We start from the raw sequence: 24319 nt of genomic DNA, 5'->3' as shown, positions 1-24319 counted from the left end.
TGCCTAAACTTGAAAAATACACAAAAATGATGCTGTAACTTGTTTGGACGTTCAAATACGGTGCCTCTAGAGGTATGCCGCCGTATCAAGTGCCCGTGGGGCATGTCAGCGTGTCGCTGGGCCACATGTCAGTGGTTGCCTACGCGCGCTGTGAGCTATGCATGTTTTTTTTTACAGGAATGCCTCTGAATTTTAATTAATTCTCGCAAAATATACCCCTTGATTTTAATTAATACTCACAAAAAATACCAGGAAGTCAGCGTATAAGGACTTCGAACATGGGTTATGTCGTTGCCTGACAATCGAGCGGACCAGGCGGCCACGGTCTGATTTGCGCTTAATTATCAGCAAGCAGTTTATATAGATGATTGCACGTATCACTCTGCATATGCTTTTACTGGAGCAATTTTCTTTTTATTTATTCCAAGTTACTATCTTGTCTTTCTTCGAGTGATGTTTCTGTTTAGTTTTCATGATACATAAATTTTTCCATGTGAAAAAATAAAATAATTATCAATATATAATTTTGTTTATTTGTATCTCTATTCTATTTCCATTATAGTGTACTTTCAAGAGATAAACACAATTTTTTTCTAAAATTGATGTGGAATAAAAGAGTTGAACGTATATTAAAAACATGGTGAGCATATTTTGAAAGACACGTTCACGTTCATGTTCATTTTTCATTTTCATATTATTTTAGAAAATGTTCACCGTGTTTTCTGAAAATGTTGAATGCGTATTAAAAAATATTGTGTAATATTATTCTTAAATTTCTACAAACACGCTCATGTTAGTACATTTCTGGAATTTATTATTGTCACACAATAATATTTAATACACGTTGAACAGTTTTTAAAATACAATATTGTCAATTTTCAATAATTGTGTATTTTAAAAATAGAATGAAGATACACAATAATTGTCCGTGCTTATGGTCCTCAATGAAGATGCATAAATTCACACAATAATTTTTAATATATGTTCAACTTTTTATGTCCACATAAATTTTAGAAAATTTTCATGTTTATCTCTTCAAGGTACACAATAATGAAAATAGAGGAAAGATATAAAATAAACAATAATTGCAGATTGATAATTATTTTATTTTTCCATATAGGAAAATTTATGTATCATGAAAATTGAATAGAAACTTCACTCGAAAAATATGTGCAAAGCGATACGCGAAATCGTGCATATAAGTTGCTAACTAGCAGTTAAATGTAAACCAAAGTGTGGCCTCTTGGTCCACTTGTTTGCTAGGCAAGCAGGATGTCCGTGGTTTGAATTCTCTTCATGCCGGCTTGTGTTTATATTTTTGTGAGAATTAATTAGAGTACAAACGTGTTTCCGTAAAAAAAAACACCTTGCGTACAGCATGAGTAACAATTTTTTTTTAAGAATTAACTAAAGTCCAGGGGCATTTCTGTAAAAAAAACTACACGCACAGCTCACAACACGCCCGCAGCCACTGACATGTGGCCCAGCGATACGCCGACATGCCCCACGGGCACTTGATACGGCGGCATACGTCTAGAGGCACCATATTTGAACGCCTAGACAAGTTACAGCATCATTTTTGTGTATTTTTCAAGTTTAGGCATCAAACTGACCGTGCCGAACAAGTTAAGACACCTGTAGTGTATTTAACTCTTTTTTCTATTCCTATGATATTCCTACATCCTATGAACAAAAGAGGCCTGAAGTTTTTTCCAACATGGGATGGTATTGACCGTCGACATTTGGGGGATGTGCATGCATCCATTAGTCAGCTGCAGGAACAATTGTTGCGTAGAAGGATCAAATATAATGTCCCGTCATCTTTGTCGGCACCGAGAAGTTAGCAACCTGTACGTGCCAAAGGATGGTTTGGTAGGCTGCATCAGGTCCAGCCAGGCCGCGCGAAAGGAAATCGGTATGTCTGATTGCCTAGGCTGCATCTAAAACCTGACCCACATGAACCTCAAAGCCGGTCTGGGCCCGGCTCTTGAGGAACGGCTGAATCGGCTGTTTTTTGCAAGCGCGGGAGACGCGGGACGTCTCATAACTCCCTCGCTCCTTACCATCACCACCCTTGACAGTTCACACGCACTCTCTCCCCCTTCCCTCACGTCTCGTTCGGTTTCTTCGATGGCAGAACCATCGTCTAGCCGCGCCCCACCCACTCCGGTCATCATCGGCAGCAATCGCATCCAGGAGAGGTGGATAGCTGGCCTCGCCGCCTTCGGACGGGATCTCGTGGCGGCAATCCGTGTGGCCTCTCTGTTCTGCACCATGCCGCCGCCATAGACTAATGCAGCGCTGTTGCTCACTCCGGCTCCGCCACCGGAGCCGGAGCTCCTCTTCTCTGGCTCAATGACGGCGAGTATTCAATACTCGCCGGCTTCGTCATTTGCCGGCCCCTCTTATGGGGGGTATTTTTACCCCCATTCGAGGGTTTTCTCCCCTGCGTCCGGTGCAAGGGGAGGGGAGCTCGAGGACGCCGGGCTCCTCGTCCAGCCAACGCGCGAGAGGTCGACGACAGCGGCCATCGGAATGGCCGATTCTTCTTCTTCTTCGGCGTTGACACCCCTCTTCCCGTCGGGGTTTTCTCCACGGCCAGTGTACACTCCACTGGCACCCCCACGGTAAGCTCCCCTGATCTCTCCCTTGCTTTGTAGTTAGGGTTCTTAGGGTAGATTAGATTGTGGATAGTGGATTCCATCCGATTCGATTTGATTCGAGCGGATTCGATCCGAATCCACTGTTTTGGGGATGAATTTGTGTGCATGCCTATCATGTTGATGCTGTTCTTGCTGTTAGTATTGAATGCTAGTGTCTGATTAGATTGATGACGGCGGATGCTACTTTGTTCACTCCAAATGGTACTGTTCATGTTGTTCATGTTGTTCTTGCTGCTGTTCTTAGCATTGATCTTGCTAGTGTTAGTTTTTCTTGCCACATTGTTAGTTTGTTCACTCCACATTGTTGATGCTGTTGTTCTTAGCATTGCTCTTTTTGTGTAATGATGTTCTCCATAGGATGATCAACATATACTTGTGTAGTGATGCTGCTGTTCTTACCATAGTGTGTATGATGTGCAAGTGTGTTGTTGGATATGTTCTTGCTGTTCTTAGGCTATGAATGCATGATCAACATAGGACATTGCATGTGCATGGTAGTAGGACATACCTGAATGCCAAAAATAGTAGTAGGACACACATGATCAAAGTAGGACAATGCATGTGCATGTGCATTTGGAATGATATGATAGCACTAACCATTACTTGCTCTGATCGTTGTTGGCTCTAATTATTGGTAGCTTTGATCAATGTTAGCATTGATCTTTGCTAGCACTGATCAGTGTTAGCATTGATCATTTTGCTAGCACTGATCGTTGTTAGCATTTATCATTGCTAGCATTGATCATTGTTAGCTTTGATCAGTGTTAGCATTGATTAGTGTTGGCAATGATCTAACACTGATCAGTGATCACTGATGATTGCTAGCTATGATCATTGGCATTTGCACTACCAATGATCATCTTTCATTGTTGCTAATTGTCATCCACCTTGCTGGCAAGATAATCAAGACAGAGTGGGACAAAGCCGACGGAGGAGCTCCGATTGTCGTCGATGCAGAGGGTGCGGAGGACCTCAGCCAGTGGCTAAAGAGGGCGGTGGTGCCTGTAAGGGTGGAGTACATGAGCATGCCGCTCGGTGCTGACACTAGGCCAAGGACGGGCCACAAGGAGGGTGCACGAGAACCTATCAGGTTCTACATGCAGATCCATGACCAAGAGGACATCGCCATGCTCGTCATCTCGCCTGCCTTCAAGCTGGTGATGAAGCAAAGAACTTTCGTTACTTTAGGTGGATGCAACATTATTGTACAAACTAAAATCCACCGCCCTAACAAGTCACTAATGGGAAAATAAATTTTTGAGTCTCTCGCGACTTGATGTTTCAAAAAAAAATCAGCTTCTGCGGAGACTTTGTCATTTAGGCTTAGACGCTTGTGGTGATCAGCACGCCATTCATTGTTGCGCTAGAGAACGTCAGACCTCATTACCTTGAGAACACTTGCCTCCTGAACAAAGAACCCGACCAATTTAATCTCAGATGTGCTGCCTCAGTAGTCGATCATATCAATTTCTGTACGATGGAGATCAAGGTATTCGAATAAGATTGTTATAGTGCAACACATTTTTCACTTTCAGGTCTTTTTTATCTACAAAAGAAGAGAACATATTAGAGCAGCTGGTTGTATAAGATTGTCGTGTCATCAAGAGGCACCAATATCATTCGCTCATATGATAGGGTTGGCTATAGGGTTGGCTCTAAGGCTATTGATATTTTTTCACACACTCTCTCTCTTTCTCTTTCCTCTCATTTACCTAGGAGCACGTGAAGAGTTTGGGCATTTGTTGCCTTCCACTATGTGGCCAATGCCATATTTCTCAAAAGTATGCCACATAATACACGTCGATGTAAAATTAAAAGATTTTGGCACCGCTCTAGCGATGTGAGAGAGTTGGCACCGCAGTGCACACAGACCCACATGTATAACAAATCAATCAAACCAACTACACCAGCCTCTCCCTCTCCCAAACAAGTGTTTTTATTGCCTCAGTCCTCTCCCTCTCCACGCAAGTGTTTTTTCATCCCTTGAGTTAATTTTGCACCGGAACAAAGTAGGTGGTCCAGATTGGGGCATCATGTGAGAAATGGAGGGGCCTCGATGCCAAATGCATCAGAAGTGAATTTGGCACATGTTTGGCCTACATAGTGGAGGGCCGTTATAGCGCACTTTGTACTAACTCGTATTTAATGTAAAATCTTGACCATAGATTTACCTAAGAAAATGCCAATGCATGTCACCAAAAAATATACCATTTGAAATTATGTTCAAATACGAATCCAACGATATAGTTTTTAGTGACATGCATTAATATTTTGTTAGTTAAATCTATGGTCAAATTTTGATACTACAAAATACGAAGAGTAAACCAGGGAGGTAGTACTTGCTCTTAGGCTAACCATAGAGTTACCAGTCTAAGTTACTTGCGACTATGACTAGCCTAGGCTACTAGTAGTACAACAAAAAAACGATGCAGGTGATCACGTGAGAAAAAATAGCAAAAAGATTTCTTTCGGTGCAGTGCGTAGATGCAGTTTTGAATACTACACTTGTCATCATAATTTGGGAAAATTACGAAAAATTGAGTTACGTTGTGATTACCGTTTACTAATAGGAAAGAAGTTTCACATCGATGAGTAGCTTCTCCGTGCACGTAAAGCATGTAAGGAATCCAACAACTTGATCCAGATTGGGGCCGATAGATTTTATTGCCAAGATCTTCATTATGCGCACAGACTGGGTCAAACTTGTGAGAATCATTTTCTGGATGACAGTCGTAAATACATCAAGAAGAAATTTAAAAAAGTGAATTTCAAGAAGACGGAGAAGAAGATGAGTGTTGTACCTGAACGATTACAGATCCAATAAAGTGTTCGGGGATTTTGGCAAACGAGTACACCAACGCTGTCAATTTCGGCACGTCAATGACCTTGATTTTTTGGACTTTCTAGATCAGATACAAGCAATCTCTCAAGGAAAGGCACATTCTCAATGACCATAACATGGAGTAGCTGGAGTGGTCTCTTCCCAATTGATGTCTTATTACGGGGCCAGCAAGACACATAAATCCATTAGAGATTCGTCGAGGCGATGTGGAGGCTAATGAACCCGTGGATCTGCCGAAGACGAAGGTACTCGAGTGCAGTATAGCTGCGGAGCAGATGCTCCATAGCCTTCTTCGAGATGCCAACGTCGAAGAGGTCGAGCTGCTTGAGTTGAGGGAGAAGAAGGCAGGCTCGACATTAATCTGGGGAAAATAGCAGGAGCTGAAGTTGGCGCGACGCAACGTTGGCGTGAGGCGGAGCGCAGACAGCGGCAGAGAGCAACATCGTCCAGCTTAAAACCTGAGCTCCTCGAGCTGATCTAGGGCGAGGGATAAGAACCACTCATCGAACTTGGCTTGGACCTTGCAGTTGGTACTGAATATGCGGATGTCAAGGCGTCTGGCTGGCCTAGGGTGCGATGAAAGGATCTTGGAGACTACGGCCATGCGTTTGCAACCCTCGTCGTAGAGGCAGCTGTCGACGGTGAGGTTCAGGGGGACACGGTGCCAGAGGGGGTGCCACCACCGAGAGAGCAGGATGGTCCACATGGTAGATTTTGTGGGGAGGAGGCCAATGATGACGAGCATGATGTCGTCAGGGAGGCTGCTGATGAAGTCCAGGCTCGCCGGATGTGGTTTTGGCTCGAGCCGCCTCCGCTTGTTGGCTGCCTCGCTGTCCATCTCAGTTGGCAGCGACGCCAGTGTACATGTGTGCTGGGTGTGCGCGAGTGCGTCCTTGTGTGCATGCTGCCGCGCAGTGGTGAAGTGTGCGCGAGTGCATCCTTCATGCGGAAGAAGTGGGCCCTCAATTTACTAGCATCCGGGGTGCTACCGCGAGTGGTTTCAAGTTTGTTTACTTCACCGCGTATCAGATGTGCCTCTAGTTTACTTATTTTCACCTACTGCCACATGGGCTAACACACAAAGATAGAGAACGCGAGCTGACAAGGCAACATGTGGACTGGTTGACCGGTCAACTAAACAATATACAGAGCTATACACTGACACAATGGCTGTATAATCCCTTGATATAGAGAGATCGAGTGAGAGGGGAGGCCCGTGAGAGATATATAGTAGAGAGAGAGAGAAGAGCTACTCCCTCCGTTCAATAATGTAGTGCCTATATTTTTTTAAAGTCAAACTTTTGAAACTTTGACCAAGTTTATAAAGAAATTACTTATATCTACAATGCCAAAGATAAATGATAGTATGGAGTAAGTACATGTTGTGATGCATCTAATGATGGTTCAAGATGTAAATGTTTTTCTCCACATATACCTGGTCAAACTTTTCTGAGGTTTGACTTTCCAAAACATCCATATGTTTATGGACGTGAGAGAGTACCTAACTAGAGAGAGATTGTGTGTGAAATAGAAAGAGTGAGTGAAAAAAGTGTGTGTGCGTGTGTGAAAGAGACAAGGACAACACACGATAAAGTAGAGAAAAAGCGTGTGTGTCTTATGCAAACATATCACACATGCATCTTCGACAGTGGAAGTGGGGTGAGGAGATAGTGTTTGGTTGTTTGCAACCGAGAGAGAAAGACCCCTAGCACGTGGCCAAGAGAGGTCTGGCAAACAAGGGAGAGAGGTCGAGAGAGACGTGTGGAGAAAATGCAGATATGGGGAGGAGAGAGTGTATGTTTGTGACAGAGAGATCCCCTGGAGATCGTGATGGGACTACATGGGTGGGAGATCGAGTGACAAGGTGTGTGCATGATAGAAGATACCCCGATGGATATCGAGATAGATGTATGGATGGAAGGAGACAATACGTGTATTCTTGACGGCTAGTGAGAGATAGTCATACTTAGGGGGGGAGTGTGTGTGCCTATGATGGAGTGAGGGATTATGGTACTTAGGGGGGTGCGTGTCACATAGAGAGATAACAAGGGCGGAGAGTGTGAGATGGGTCTATGTAGCGCGAGCGAGATATGTGTATGTGTGAACCAGGGAGATATAAAGTTTGAGAGAGATAGAGGAGCCCCGATACGGCTGAGTGGTGCATCAGAGAGCTGAGAGGGGGAAATAGATACTCCATCCATTCGATAATGCAATACATATAATTTTTTTATAAGTCAAACTTTGGAAACTTTGACCAGGTTTACACAAATATTATTTATATCTACAATACCAAAGATACATCATACGAAACTACATCTCATGATGAATCTAATGATATATGTTTTCCGTTCTAGATGTAAATGTTTTTCTCCACGTACGTGGTCAAACTTTGTGATGTTTGACTTTTCAATAAATCTATATGCTATGGACCAAAGAGAATGCCTAAGTCGAGAGAGATCAAGTGTGTGTGAAGGATAATGAGTGAGTGTGCAGAGAGAGAGAGAGAGAGAGTGAAAGAGAAAGGGACAACAAACAATAAATTAGAGAGAGTGTGTGTGTTCGTTTCTTATGCAAACATATCATGCATGCATCTCCGAGATAGAAAAGCGAGGTGAGGGGATACACGAAGATAGCTAGTGTGTGATTGTTTGCAACGAAGAGAGACACCCCTATAGCACATGTCCAATAGAGGTCTGGCCAACAAGGGGCAAAGGTCGAGAGGGACACATGGAGAATATGGATGCATGGGGAGGGAGAGAGGGTGTGTTTGTGATAAAGAGATCCCCTCGAGATCGTGAGGGGACTATATGGGTGGGAGATCGAGGGACGAGGTGTGTGTGCGATAGAAAGATGCCCCAAGAGAAATCGAGATAGACCAAGTGAGGGGAAGAGACAATGCACATGTTTGTGATGGAGACTAAGAATTAGTCATATACATATAGGGGGGGGGGCTATGTGTGTGTGCCTACAACTGAGTGAGAGACAATCATACTTGGATAGGCATGAGATTATGTGTGTGTGCGTGTGAGATGGAGAGAGAACGAGGGAGAGAAAGAGTTTTAGATGGGTCTATCGAGTGCGAGTGAGATATGCATGTGTATGTGTGACCCAGGGAGATGGAGAGAGAGAGAGGGAGGGAGAGAGAGAGAGGGAGAGAGAGAGAGAGAGGGAAGAGCTCTGAGACAACAGAGTGGTGCGTGAAAGAGATACGGGCAACGAGCCAGGCAATTTGTGTGCGTACGATGAGTGCACCCAAGATATTTAGCTTGGACTAGAGAATCATACATAGTGTGCCAGAGAGACCTACACATGGAGTGTGCATGCGAACTAGAAGCCCCCCACACAGAGAGAGAGAGGGACCGACAAGGTTTGTGTTCGGATGCGTGCGATAGAATTGAAGATTGTCGGAGAGAGAGAGAGAGAGAACAAGAGTCCAGGAGAGGGGGAGGTCGCGTTTATGCATCAAAGACTGATATAAACCATGTTTCGATATAAATTTTCATTCAAATATTTGAACTGGATAACATGTTGTCTGCAATCCACACATGAACAGAGATATGCGTATCAAACAAGTTCATTAATTTAACTTTCAACATGTTCATGGAGTATTATAATACTGTACAACATGCTACTCAATTGAGGTGTTCAATTTTGGATTTGTTCACTATTTTGACCTGGTGAAAGGGCTATTTCATTGAATCGAGATATTTCATTTTGGGCTTGATTCCCGTTTTTGGGTGGGTCAACTATTTGTCATATAGTAAATCGTTAGCAACGAGCATGTAAAAACACATTAGTCCTGAGCATCATCTCACCATCTAAAAAAGAAGTGGCAAGGTAATATTTCAAAATTTCATTCGAATTGACTTGGTAAGGTAGACGTGGATGCTCGTTCTCCCAAAATTTGAACGAACTGCTAAACACCCTCTGCTCGGTGGAATTCGCCCGAGCAAATAAATGGGAGACGCAAAATTACCGGCCTATGTGGGACACGCATCAATTGGCCCGTTCTACATTGAGGGTAGATTCGTAACTTCATCCAAACGCGCCTTCTCCTCGGCCGACATGACAGGTGCCGAATAATTCATAAACCATGGGCGGCAAAACACCCTCTTCTTGCCCGAAATCGCTCGCGCCGACTATTTCAAAACACGCCCTCCTCGCCCGAAATCGCTCGCGCCCACTATTTCAAAACACGCCCTCCTCGCCCAAAATCGCTCGCGCTCACTATTTCAAAACACGCCTTCCCCGCCCGAAATCGCTCGCGCCCACTATTTCAAAACACGCCCTCCTCGCCCGTAATCGCTCGCGCCCACTATTTGGGAGAAGCAAAGTTACTCCACTATCGCCGCCCATCAGTACACAGACCCAAGCCCAGAAGCCTAAAGGCAGGGGTAGAACTATAACTTCCCCCACATTTTGGTCAAATGCGTCCGTAAGACATGGTCCCCCCTCCCAATTCCCTATTTATACATCGTGGGCGCCAAATCACCTTCTCCCAGGAAGCTCCCTTCTCCCCAGACGCAAAACCTCAGCCCCTCCTCCATGGCGCCCCCCACCGCACCAAATTCACCGCCGCCCTCCTCCCAAATGCAGGAGACGTTGTCTGTTTGCCGTCGTGCACTGGGCCGTGTGCCTCTTACTCCGTGTTGCCGGAGCTGCCTCGACGACGGCCGCGTGAACCGTACTGGAGCCGATTCACCCCCGCCGTTGTGCACGACGCTGATGACCCACAAATGTAGGGGATCTATCGTAGTCCTTTCGATAAGTAAGAGTGTCGAACCCAACGAGGAGCAGAAGGAAATGATAAGCGGTTTTCAGTAAGGTTTTCTCTGCAAGCACTGAAATTGTAGGTAATAGATAGTTTGGTGATAAGATAAATAGTAACGAGTAACAAGTAAATAAAGTAAATAAAGTGCAGCAAGGTGGCTCAATCCCTTATGTAGCAAAGGATAAGCCTGGACAATTTCTAATAACGAGAAAGGAGCTCCCGAGGACACATGGGAATTATCGTCAAGCTAGTTTTCTTCACGTTCATATGATTCACGTTCGGTACTTTGATAATTTGATATGTGGGTGGACCAGTGCTTGGGTACTGCCCTTACTTGGACAAGCATCCCACTTATGATTAACCCCTATTGCAAGCGTCCGCAACTACAAAAGAAGTATTAAGGTAAAGCTAACCACACCATTAAACATATGGATCCATATCAGCCCCTAACGAAGCAACGTATAAACTAGGGTTTAAGCTTCTACCACTGTAGCAACCCATCATCTACTTATTACTTCCCCATGCCTTCCTCTAGGCCCAAATAATGGTGAAGTGTCATGTAGTCGACGTTCACATAACACCACTAGAAGAAAAGACAACATACATCTCATCAAAATATCGAACGAATACCAAATTCACATGACTACTAATAGCAAGACTTCACCCATGTCCTCAGGAACAAACATAACTACTCAAAAAGCATATTCATGTTCATAATCAGAGGGGTAATAATATGCATTAAGGATCTAAACATATGATCTTCCACCAAGTAAACCAATTAGCATCAACTACAAGGAGTAATCAACACTACTAGCAACCCACAGGTACCAATTTGTGGTTTTGATATAAGATTGGATACAAGAGATGAACTAGGGTTTTGAGAGGAGATGGTGCTGGTGAAGATGTTGATGGAGATTGACCCCCTCCCAATGAGAGGATAATTGGTGATGACGTTGGTGATGATTTTGTTGGAAATATGCCCTAGAGGCAATAATAAAAGTATTATTATATTTCATTGTTCATGATAATTGTCTTTTATTCATTCTATAACTGTATTATCCGGAAATCATAATACACGTGTGAATACTTAGACCACACTATGTCCCTGGTAAGCCTCTAGTTGACCAGCTCGTTGTGATCAACAGATAGTCATGGTTTCCTGACTATGGACATTGGATGTCGTTGATAACGGGATCACATCATTAGGAGAAAGATGTGATGGACAAGACCCAATCCTAAGCATAGCATAAAAGATCGTGTAGTTCGTTTTGCTAGAGCTTTGCAAGTGTCAAGTATCTCTTCCTTCGACCATGAGATCGTGTAACTCCCGGATACCGTAAGAGTTCCTTGGGTGTATCAAACGTCACAACGTAACTAGGTGACTATAAAGGTGCATTACAGGTATCTCCGAAAGTAGCTGTTGGGTTGACACGGATCGAGACTGGGATTTGTCACTCCGTATGACGGAGAGGTATCTCTGGGCCCACTCGGTAATGCATCATCATATTGAGCTCAATGTGACCAAGGTGTTGGACACGGGATCATGCATTACGGTACGAGTAAAGTGACTTGCCGGTAACGAGACTGAACAATGTATTGGGATACCGACGATCGAGTCTCGGGCAAGTAACGTACCGATTGACAAAGGGAATTGCATACAGGGTTTGATCGAATCCTCGACATCGTGGTTCATCCGATGACAACATCGAGGAGCATGTGGGAGCCATCATGGGTATCCAGATCCCGCTGATGGTTATTGACTGAGAGCGTCTCGGTCATGTCTGCATGTCTCCCGAACCCGTAGGGTCTACACACTTAAGGTTCGGTGACGCTAGGGTTATGAAGATATGGATATGCAGAAACCCGAATGTTGTTCGGAGTCCCGGATGAGATCCCGGACGTCACGAGGAGTTCCAGAATGGTCCGGAGGTAAAGAATTATATATAGGAAGTGCTATTTCGGGCATCGGGACAAGTTTCGGGGTTATCGGTATTGTACCGGGACCACCGGAAGGGTCCCGAGGGTCCACCGGGTGGGGCCACCTGTCCCGGGGGGCCACATGGGCTGTAGGGGGTGCGCCTTGGCCATCATGGGCCAAGGGCACCAGCCCCTATAGGCCCATGCGCCTAGGGTTTCCCCCTAGGAGGAGTCCTAGTGGTGGAAGGCACCCCTAGGTGCCTTGGGGGGGGGGAGGGAAACCTCCCCTAGGCCGCCGCCCCCCTAGTAGATCTCATCTACTAGGGCCGGCGCCCCCCCTGGCACCCCTATATATAGTGGGGGAGAGGAGGGACTTCATACACCAGCCCCTGGCGCCTCCACCTCCCCCCGTTACGTCTCTCCCTCGTAGTCTCGGCGAAGCCCTGCTGCTATGACGCCCTGCATCCACCACCACACCGTCGTGCTGCTGGATCTTCATCAACCTCTCCTTCCCCCTTGCTGGATCAAGAAGGAGGAGACGTCTCCCGTCCCGTACGTGTGTTGAACGCGGAGGTGCCGTCCGTTCGGCGCTGGTCATCGGTGATTTGGATCACGTCGAGTACGACTACATCATCACCTTGCAAGCTTCCGCACGCGATCTACAAGTGGTATGTAGATGCAAACTCTCTCCCTAGACTCGTTGCTTAGATGAACTCATAGATGGATCTTGGTGAAACCGTAGGAAAAATTTTAATTTTCTGCAACGTTCCCCAACAGTGGTATCAGAGCTAGGTCTATGCGTAGTTCTCTTTGCACGAGTAGAACACAACTTTGTTGTGGGCGTGGATTTTGTCATCTTACTTGCCTCTACTAGTCTTTTCTTGCTCAACGGTATTGTGGGATGAAGCGGCCCGGACCAACCTTACACGTACTCTTACGTGAGACCGGTTCCACCGACTGACATGCACAAGTTGCATAAGGTGGCTGGCGGGTGTCTGTCTCTCCCACCTTAGTTGGAGCGGAATCGATGAACAGGGCCCTTATGAAGGGTAAATAGAAGTTGACAAAATCACGTTGTGGTGATTCGTAGGTAAGAAAACGTTCTTGCTAGAACCCAATTGCAGCCACGTAAAAGATGCAACAACAATTAGAGGACGTCTAACTTGTTTTTGCAGCGATTGATCATGTGATGTGATATGGCCAGAAGTTGTGATGAATGATGAATTGTGATGTATGAGATCATGTTCTTTGTAATAGGATTCACGACTTGCATGTCCATGAGTATGACAACCGGCAGGAGCCATAGGAGTTGTTATTATTTTTTGTATGACCTGCGTGTCATTGAATAACGTCATGTAAACTACTTTACTTTATTGCTAAACGTTAGTCATAGAAGTAGAAGTAGTCGTTGGCGTGACAACTTCATGAGGACACGATGATAGAGATCATGATGATGGAGATCATGGTGTCAAGCCGGTGACAAGATGATCATGGAGCCCCGAAGATGAAGATCAATGGAGCTATATGATATTGGCCATATCATGTCACAACTATATAATTGCATGTGATGTTTATTATGTATTATGCATCTTGTTTACTTAGGACGACGGTAGTAAATAAGATGATCCCTTATAAAATTTCAAGAAGTGTTCTCCCCTAACTGTGCACCGTTGCTACAGTTCGTCGTTTCTAAGCACCACGTGATGATCGGGTGTGATGGATTCTTACGTTCACATACAACGGGTGTAAGACAGTTTTACACAGCGAAAACACTTAGGGTTAACTTGACGAGCCTAGCATGTGCAGACATGGCCTCGGAACACGGAGACCGAAAGGTCGAACATGAGTCGTATGGAAGATACGATCAACATGAAAATGTTCACCGACGATGACTAGTCCGTCTCACGTGATGATCGGACACGGGCTAGTCGACTCGGATCGTGTAACACTTAGATGCCTAAAGGGATGTCTAATCTAAGTGGGAGTTCATAATTTGATTAGAACTTTATTATCATGAACTTAGTCTAAAACCTTTGCAAATATGTCTTGTAGATCAATGGCCAACGCTAATGTCAACATGAACTTCAACGCGTTCCTAGAGAAAACCAAGCTGAAAGATGATGGCAGCAACTATACGGACTGGGTCCGGAACCTGAGGATCATCCTCATAGCTGCCAGGAAACAATATGTCCTAGAAGGACCGCTAGGTGACACTCCCGTCCCAGAGAACCAAGACATTATGAATGCTTGGCAGTCTCGCGCTGATGATTACTCCCTCGTTCAGTGCGGCATGCTTTACAGCTTAGAACCGGGGATCCAAAAGCGTTTTGAGCATCACGGAGCATATGAGATGTTCGAAGAGCTGAAACTAGTTTTTCAAGCTCATGCCCGGGTCGAGAGATATGATGTCTCCGACAAGTTCTACAGTTGTAAGATGGAGGAGAACAGTTCTGTCAGTGAGCACATCCTGAAGATGTCTGGGTTGCACAACCGTATGACCCAGCTGAACATTAACCTCCCAGATGAGGCGGTCATTGACAGAATCCTCCAGTCGCTCCCACCAAGCTACAAGAGCTTTGTGATGAACTACAACATGCAGGGAATGGAAAAGACCATTCCTGAAGTGTTCTCGATGCTGAAGTCAGCAGAGGCTGAAATCAAGAAAGAACATCAAGTGTTGATGGTCAATAAGACCACTAAGTTCAAGAAGGGCAAGGGTAAGAAGAACTTCAAGAATGACGGCAAAGATGTTGCCGCGCCTGGTAAGCCAGTTACCGGGAAGAAGTCAAAGAATGGACCCAAGCCTGAGACTGAGTGCTTTTATTGCAAGGGGAAGGGTCACTGGAAGCGGAACTGCCCCAAATACTTAGCGGATAAGAAGGCCGGCAACACCAAAGGTATATTTGATATACATGTGATTGATGTGTACCTTACCAGTACTCGTAGTAACTCCTGGGTATTTGATACCGGTGCCGTTGCTCATATTTGTAACTCACAGCAGGAGCTGCGGAATAAACAGAGACTGGCGAAGGACGAGGTGACGATGCGCGTCGGGAATGGTTCCAGAGTCGATGTGATCGCCGTCGGCATGCTGCCTCTACATTTACCTACGGGATTAGTTTTGAACCTTAATAATTGTTATTTAGTGCCAAGTTTGAGCATGAACATTGTATCAGGATCTCGTTTGATACGAGATGGCTACTCATTTAAGTCTGAGAATAATGGTTGTTCGATTTATATGAGAGATATGTTTTATGGTCATGCTCCGATGGTCAATGGTTTATTCTTAATGAATCTCGAGCGTAATATTACACATGTTCATAGTGTAGATGCCAAAAGATTTAAAGTTGATAACGATAGTCCCACATACTTGTGGCACTGCCGCCTTGGTCACATTGGTGTCAAGCGCATGAAGAAGCTCCATGCCGATGGACTTTTAGAGTCTCTTGATTATGAATCGTTTGACACATGCGAACCATGCCTCTTGGGCAAAATGACCAAGACTCCGTTCTCCGGAACAATAGAGCGAGCAACCAACTTGTTGAAAATCATACATACCGATGTGTGCGGTCCAATGAGCGTTGAGGCTCGCGGAGGATATCGTTATGTTCTCACTCTCACAGATGACTTGAGTAGATATGGGTTTGTCTACTTAATGAAACACAAGTCTGAGACCTTTGAAAAGTTCAAGGAATTTCAGAATGAGGTGGAGAATCAACGTGACCGAAAGATAAAATTCTTACGATCAGATCGTGGAGGAGAATACTTAAGTCACGAATTTGGTACACACTTAAAGAAATGTGGAATCGTTTCACAGCTCACGCCGCCTGGAACACCTCAGCGAAACGGTGTGTCCGAACGTCGTAATCGCACTCTATTGGATATGGTGCGGTCTATGATGTCTCTTACCGATTTACCGCTATCATTTTGGGGATACGCTCTAGAGACAGCTACATTCACTTTAAATAGGGCACCGTCTAAATCCGTTGAGACGACACCGTATGAATTATGGTTTGGAAAGAAACCTAAGCTGTCGTTTCTAAAAGTTTGGGGATGCGAAGCTTATGTCAAGAAACTTCAACCTGAAAAGCTCGAACCCAAGTCGGAAAAATGCGTATTCATAGGATACCCTAAGGAAACTGTAGGGTATACCTTCTACTTAAGATCCGAAGGCAAGGTCTTTGTTGCCAAGAACGGATGCTTTCTGGAAAAAGAGTTTCTCTCGAAAGAAGTAAGTGGGAGGAAAGTAGAACTCGATGAAGTACTACCTCTTGAGCGGGATAGTGATGCAGCACAGGAAACCGTTCCTGTGATGCCCACACCAACTGAAGAGGAAAACCATGATAATGATCAAGGTACTTCGGATCAAGTTACTGCTGAACTTCGTAGGTCCACAAGGACACGTTCCGCACCAGAGTGGTACGGCAACCCTATCCTGGAAATCATGTTGTTAGACAACAATGAACCTTCGAACTATGAAGAAGCAATGGCGGGCCCGAATTCCAACAAATGGCTTGAAGCCATGAAATCCGAGATAGAATCCATGTATGAAAACAAAGTATGGACTTTGACAGACTTGCCCGATGATCGGCGAGCGATAGAAAACAAATGGATCTTTAAGAAGAAGACGGACGCGGATGGTAATGTTACCATCTATAAAGCTCGACTTGTCGCTAAGGGTTATCGACAGGTTCAAGGGATTGACTACGACGAGACATTCTCTCCCGTAGCGAAGCTAAAGTCCGTCCGAATCATGTTAGCAATTGCCGCATACTATGATTATGAGATATGGCAGATGGACGTCAAAACAGCATTCCTTAACGGGCATCTTAAGGAAGAACTGTATATGATGCAGCCGGAAGGTTTTGTCGATCCTCTGAATGCTAACAAAGTATGCAAGCTCCAGCGATCCATTTATGGACTGGTGCAAGCATCTCGGAGTTGGAACATTCGCTTTGATGAGATGATCAAAGCGTTTGGGTTTATGCAGACTTATGGAGAAGCCTGCGTTTACAAGAAAGTGAGTGGGAGCTCTGTAGCATTTCTCATATTATATGTAGATGACATACTCCTGATGGGAAATAATATAGAATTTCTGGACAGCATTAAGGCCTACTTGAATAAGTGTTTTTCAATGAAGGACCTTGGAGAAGCTGCTTATATATTAGGCATCAAGATCTATAGAGATAGATCGAGACGCCTCATAGGTCTTTCACAAAGCACATACCTTGATAAGATTTTGAAGAGATTTAGAATGGATCAGTCCAAGAAGGGGTTCTTGCCTATGTTACAAGGTATGAGACTGAGCTCAGCTCAGTCACCGACCACGGCAAAAGATAAAGAAGAGATGAGTGTCATCCCCTATGCTTCAGCCATAGGATCTATTATGTATGCCATGCTGTGTACCAGACCTGATGTAAACCTTGCCGTAAGTTTGGTAGCAAGATACCAAAGTAATCCCGGCAAGGAACACTGGACAGCGGTCAAGAATATCCTGAAGTACCTGAAAAGGACAAAGGACATGTTTCTCGTTTATGGAGGAGACGAAGAGCTCGTCGTAAAGGGTTACGTCGACGCTAGCTTCGACTCAGATCTGGATGACTCTAAGTCACAAACCGGATACGTGTATATGTTGAATGGTGGAGCAGTAAGCTGGTGCAGCTGCAAGCAGAGCGTCGTGGCGGGATCTACGTGTGAAGTGGAGTACATGGCAGCCTCGGAGGCAGCACATGAAGTGATTTGGGTGAAGGAGTTCATCACCAACCTAGGAGTCATACCCAATGCGTCGGGGCCGATCAAACTCTTCTGTGACAACACTGGAGCTATTGCCCTCGCAAAGGAGCCCAGGTTTCACAAGAAGACCAGGCACATCAAGCGTCGTTTCAACTCCATCCGTGAAAATGTTCAAGATGGAGACATAGAGATTTGCAAAGTGCACACGGATCTGAATGTCGCAGATCCGCTGACTAAACCTCTCTCGCGTGCAAAACATGATCAACACCAAAACTCTATGGGTGTTCGATTCATCACAATGTAACTAGATTGGTGACTCTAGTGCAAGTGGGAGACTGTTGGAAATATGCCCTAGAGGCAATAATAAAAGTATTATTATATTTCATTGTTCATGATAATTGTCTTTTATTCATGCTATAACTGTATTATCCGGAAATCATAATACATGTGTGAATACTTAGACCACACTATGTCCCTGGTAAGCCTCTAGTTGACCAGCTCGTTGTGATCAACAGATAGTCATGGTTTCCTGACTATGGACATTGGATGTCGTTGATAACGGGATCACATCATTAGGAGAATGATGTGATGGACAAGACCCAATCCTAAGCATAGCATAAAAGATCGTGTAGTTCGTTTTGCTAGAGCTTTGCAAGTGTCAAGTATCTCTTCCTTCGACCATGAGATCGTGTAACTCCCGGATACCGTAAGAGTGCCTTGGGTGTATCAAACGTCACAACGTAACTGGGTGAATATAAAGGTGCATTACAGGTATCTCCGAAAGTAGTTGTTGGGTTGACACGGATCGAGACTGGGATTTGTCACTCCGTATGACGGAGAGGTATCTCTGGGCCCACTCGGTAATGCATCATCATATTGAGCTCAATGTGACCAAGGTGTTGGACACGGGATCATGCATTACGGTACGAGTAAAGTGACTTGCCGGTAACGAGACTGAACAAGGTATTGGGATACCGACGATCGAGTCTCGGGCAAGTAACGTACCGATTGACAAAGGGAATTGCATACAGGGTTTGATCGAATCCTCGACATCGTGGTTCATCCGATGACAACATCGAGGAGCATGTGGGAGCCATCATGGGTATCCAGATCCCGCTGATGGTTATTGACTGAGAGCGTCTCGGTCATGTCTGCATGTCTCCCGAACCCGTAGGGTCTACACACTTAAGGTTCGGTGACGCTAGGGTTATGAAGATATGGATATGCAGAAACCCGAATGTTGTTCGGAGTCCCGGATGAGATCCCGGACGTCACGAGGAGTTCCGGAATGGTCCGGAGGTAAAGAATTATATATAGGAAGTGCTATTTCGGGCATCGGGACAAGTTTCGGGGTTATCGGTATTGTATCGGGACCACCGGAAGGGTCCCGGGGGTCCACCGGGTGGGGCCACCTGTCCTGGGGGGCCACATGGGCTGTAGGGGGTGCGCCTTGGCCATCATGGGCCAAGGGCACCAGCCCCTATAGGCCCATGCGCCTAGGGTTTCCCCCTAGGAGGAGTCCTAGTGGTGGAAGGCACCCCTAGGTGCCTTGGGGGGGAGGGAAACCTCCCCTAGGCCGCCGCCCCCCCTAGTAGATCTCATCTACTAGGGCCGGCGCCCCCCCTGGCACCCCTATATATAGTGGGGGAGAGGAGGGACTTCATACACCAGCCCCTGGCGCCTCCACCTCCCCCCGTTACGTCTCTCCCTCGTAGTCTCGGCGAAGCCCTGCTGCTGTGACGCCCTGCATCCACCACCACGCCGTCGTGCTGCTGGATCTTCATCAACCTCTCCTTCCCCCTTGCTGGATCAAGAAGGAGGAGACGTCTCCCGTCCCGTACGTGTGTTGAACGCGGAGGTGCCGTCCGTTCGGCGCTGGTCATCGGTGATTTGGATCACGTCGAGTACAACTACATCATCACCTTGCAAGCTTCCGCACGCGATCTACAAGTGGTATGTAGATGCAAACTCTCTCCCTAGACTCGTTGCTTAGATGAACTCATAGATGGATCTTGGTGAAACCGTAGGAAATTTTTTAATTTTCTGCAACATTCCCCAACAGATTTCCCCCTCCCGAAGGGAAGTGTCCCCAGCAGAACAGCTCCGCCGGAGCCCTAGATTGATTCCGCCAAGGTTCCGCCTCATGGCGGTGGAGTTTCGTCCCGTAAGCTTGCCCACGATTTTTTCCAGGGTAAAATCTCTAATATAGCAGAAGATGGACACCGGAGGCCCACCAGGGGGTTCAGGACACAGGGGGCGCGCCCAGTAGGGGGGGGGGCGCCCTCCACTCTCCTGGATAGGGTGTGGGCCCCCTGGTGTATTTCTTTCGCCCAATAATTCTTATTAATTCCAAAAACATGTTTCGTGGAGTTTCAGGATTTTTGGAGCAGTGCAGAATAGGTTTCCCATGTTTGCTCCTTTTCCAGCCAGAATTCCAGCTGTTGGCATTCCCCCTCTTCATGATAAACCTTGTAAAATAAGAGAGAATAGCCATAAGTATTGAGATATAATGTGTAATAACAACCCATAATGCAATAAATATTGATATAAAAGCATGATGCAAAATGGACGTATCAACTCCCCCAAGCTTAGACCTCGCTTGTCCTCAAGCTGAAGCCGATATCGAAAAATATGTCCACGTGTTTAGAGATAGAGGTGTCGATAAAAATAAAATACGAACATGAGGGCATCATGATCATTCTTATAACAGCAACATATATAGATTTTATCATATGATTTCTTATGCTCAGGTAACAATCAATTCACAATGTCAAGTATGGTTCAAAAACTTCATTGAGAACTAACAAACTATAATCTCAGTCATTGAAGCACTTGCAATTTATCATAACATCGGAAAGAGTCAACAAAAGAGCTTTTCAGCAAATTCACATACTCAACTATCTTGTAGTCTTCAATAATTGCTAACACTCACGCAATACTTGTGGTTATGGAGTTTCAGCCGGACACTGATAAAGATAGGGGCTTATTGTGTTTCCTCCCAACGTATTCACCTTTAGGTGATGTCAACAATAATAGCCCATGCTAACTAACATCCAATTGGATATAAATATCACGATCTTTCAAACACGAGGAGCTTGCCAAAGGATAAAATGAAAAAGAGAAAGGTGAGGATCACCTTGACTCAAGCATAAAGTAAAAACATAAAGTAAAAGATAGGCCCTTCATAGAGGGAAGCAGAGGTTGTCATGTGCGTTTAGGGTTGATGCACAAAATCTTAATGCAAAAGAATGTCACTTTATATTGCCCTTGTATGTGGACCTTTATTATGAAGTCCGTCGCTTTTATTACTTCCACAACAAGATCGTACAAAGCTTATTTTCTCTGCACTAATAAGTCATACATATTTAGATAGCAATTTTTATTGCTTGCAACATGACAACTTACTTGAAGGATCTTACTCAATCCATAGGTAGGTATGGTGGACTCTCATGGCAAAACTGGGTTTAAGGATATTTGGAAGCACAAGTAGTATCTCTACTTGGTGCAAGGAATTTGGCTAGCATGAGGGGGAAAGGCAAACTCAACATATTTGGAAGGTCAATGACAATATACTCTGACTGAGATGCGCGAAAACATAAACCATTACGTTGTCTTCCTTGTCCAACGTCAACTCTTTTAGCATGTCATACTTAATGAGTGCTCCCAATTATAAAAGGTGTCCAAGATAATATATTTGTATGTGAACCCCTCTTTCCTTATCACTTCCTATTAATTGCAACGATGACCAAAACTACGTTCATCAACTCTCAACAACTTTTATGCCTCATACTTTCTATGTGTGAAGTCATCACTATCCATAAGATCAATATGAACTCTTTTATTCTTTCTACTTTCTCAAGATCATAGCAACTTAGCAAAGCCCCTGACTCAACACTAATCTTTATTATAGATAGCTCACGGACTCGATTTCAAAAAGAGATCACAATGCAAAACTCAAAACTACTTAATATCAAAACTTCAATCTACTAGATCAGGATACTACTAAAAGGATCGAACTAAATAAAATGGTAAAGATAGGAGTGTGATGGTGATACGATACCGGGGCACCTCCCCCAAGCTTGGCAGTTGCCAAGGGGAGTGCCCATAACCATGTGATTATGTCCTCGGAGGTGATGGAGGTGGTGATGATGACGGTGGATAATCGCACATTGAGCGTAAAAGCTCCTCCAACTTGCGGATAATGCCCTTGAGTCCGGCGACATGATCCTTCAACAGAATATTCTCCTGTGTGAGATACTTGTTCTGTATGCGAGCTAACTCAATCATCTTGAAAGCTTCAATCTCTGTTGGAGTAAAGATGTTAGGTAAAGGTTGAGGGATGTCTTCTTCTTTCACCACCGGAGCTTGGATCTCCATGACCTTTTTGATCCCTTCATCCTTGTTGATCTTATCCGGTTCTTCTCTTTTTAGCTCTATCTTCAATGGCCAAGCATCCTTGTCTTCGTTGTTGGAGGAGGGTGACGTCATAGTGCTCGAACTCTGCAACAGAAATAGCTCGAAACGAAAACAAAGGATAATTGCGTGATACGGTGGTCATAACCTTCGGGAGTATATATAAGGAATTTTTACCGACCAAAATATGTAACATGCAAGAAAATAGAGTCCAGGAGGCACACGAGGTGCCCACGAGACAGGGGGGCGCGCCCAGTAAGGGTGGGCACGCCCTCCACTCTCGTGGGGGCCTCGTGTCCCTTTCGGACTACTTCTTTCTTCCTAAAATTCTTAAATATTCCAAAACTGATAAAAATTGCCATTGGAGTTCTTTTGGAGTTGGTTTACTTACCGTACCACATACCTATTCCTTTTCGGAGTCTGGAACGTTCTGGAAAGTGTCCCTTATGTATTCCTCCGGGGTTTTCAATAATATTAGTTTCAACATTGATAGGATTACCTGAAATATGATGTTTAATTATTTGACCATTTACCACCCTCGGACTCGTGCCTTCGAAGTTGTTGATTTTTATGGCACCAGAACGATAGACCTCCTCAATAATGTAAGGACCTTCCCATTTTGAGAGAAGTTTCCTGCAAAAAATCTTAAACGAGAGTTGAATAATAACACATAATCTCCTACGTTAAACTCACACTTTTGTATCCTTTTATCATGCTAGCGTTTGACTTTTTCTTTGAATAACTTGGCATTCTCATAGGCTTGGGTTCTCCATTCATCAAGTGAGCTAATATCAAACAACCTCTTCTCACCGGCAAGTTTGAAGTCATAGTTGAGCTCTTTAATAGCCCAATATGCTTTATGTTCAAGTTCAAGAGGTAAATGACACGCTTTTCCATAAACCATCTTATATGGAGACATACCCATAGGATTTTTGTACGCGGTTCTATAGGCCCATAATGCATCATCAAGTTTTTTGGACCAATTCTTTCTAGATCTATTCACAGTCTTTTGCAAAATAAATTTGAGCTCTCTATTGCTCAATTCTACTTGACCACTAGACTGCGGATGATAAGGAGATGCGATTCTATGATTGACATCATACTTAGCAACATTTTACAGAAAGCACCATGAATAAAATGTGAACCACCATCAGTCATAAGATATCTAGGGACTCCAAACCTCGGAAAAATAACTTCTTTAAGCATTTTAATAGAAGTGTTATGATCAGCACTACTAGTTGGAATAGCTTCTACCCACTTAGTAACGTAATCAATAGCAACTAAAATATGTGTATAACCGTTAGAGACAGGAAAAGGCCCCATATAATCAAAGCCCCAAACATCAAACGGTTCAATAACAAGAGAGTAATTCATAGGCATTTCTTGACGTCTACTAATGTTACCTATTCTTTGGCATTCATCACAAGATAAGACAAACTTACGAGCATCCTTGAAGAGAGTAGGCCAATAAAAACCAGATTGTAGTACCTTGTGTGCGGTTCTATCTCCAGCGTGGTGTCCTCCATAGGATTCAGAGTGACACTTGCGTAGGATCTGTTCCTGTTCATGCTCAGGCACACAACGTCTAATAACACCATCTACTCCTTCTTTATATAAGTGTGGGTCATCCCAGAAGTAATGTCTTAAATCATAAAAGAACTTTTTTTGCTGGTATGTGAAACTAGGCGGTATAAATTTAGCAACAATGTAATTAGCATAATCAGCATACCAAGGAGCAGTACGAGAAGCATTAACGACCGCTAATTGTTCATCAGGAAAGCTATCATCAATAGGCAGTGGGTCATCAAGAACATTCTCTAACCTAAACAAGTTGTCTGGAATGGGGTTCTCAGCTCCCTTTCTATCAATAATATGCAAATCAAATTCTTGGAGCAAGAGAACCCATCTAATGAGTCTAGGCTTAGCATCTTTCTTTTCCATAAGATATTTAATAGCAGCATGATTGGTGTGAATAGTAAC

General features: G+C 44.5%; 1 pseudogene; it reads right to left on the bottom strand.

The window, feature by feature from the left end:
- LOC123139283 (uncharacterized) overlaps nt 1–24319 on the bottom strand; it is a 123625-nt pseudogene that overhangs the window by 14321 nt on the left and 84985 nt on the right.

This window comes from Triticum aestivum, chromosome 6B (assembly GCF_018294505.1).
Source record: "Triticum aestivum cultivar Chinese Spring chromosome 6B, IWGSC CS RefSeq v2.1, whole genome shotgun sequence".
In the NCBI taxonomy this organism is placed as follows: Eukaryota; Viridiplantae; Streptophyta; class Magnoliopsida; order Poales; family Poaceae; genus Triticum; species Triticum aestivum.
The sequence above is the reverse complement of the archived record's forward strand: the minus strand, read 5'-3'. Positions and strand labels throughout refer to the sequence as shown.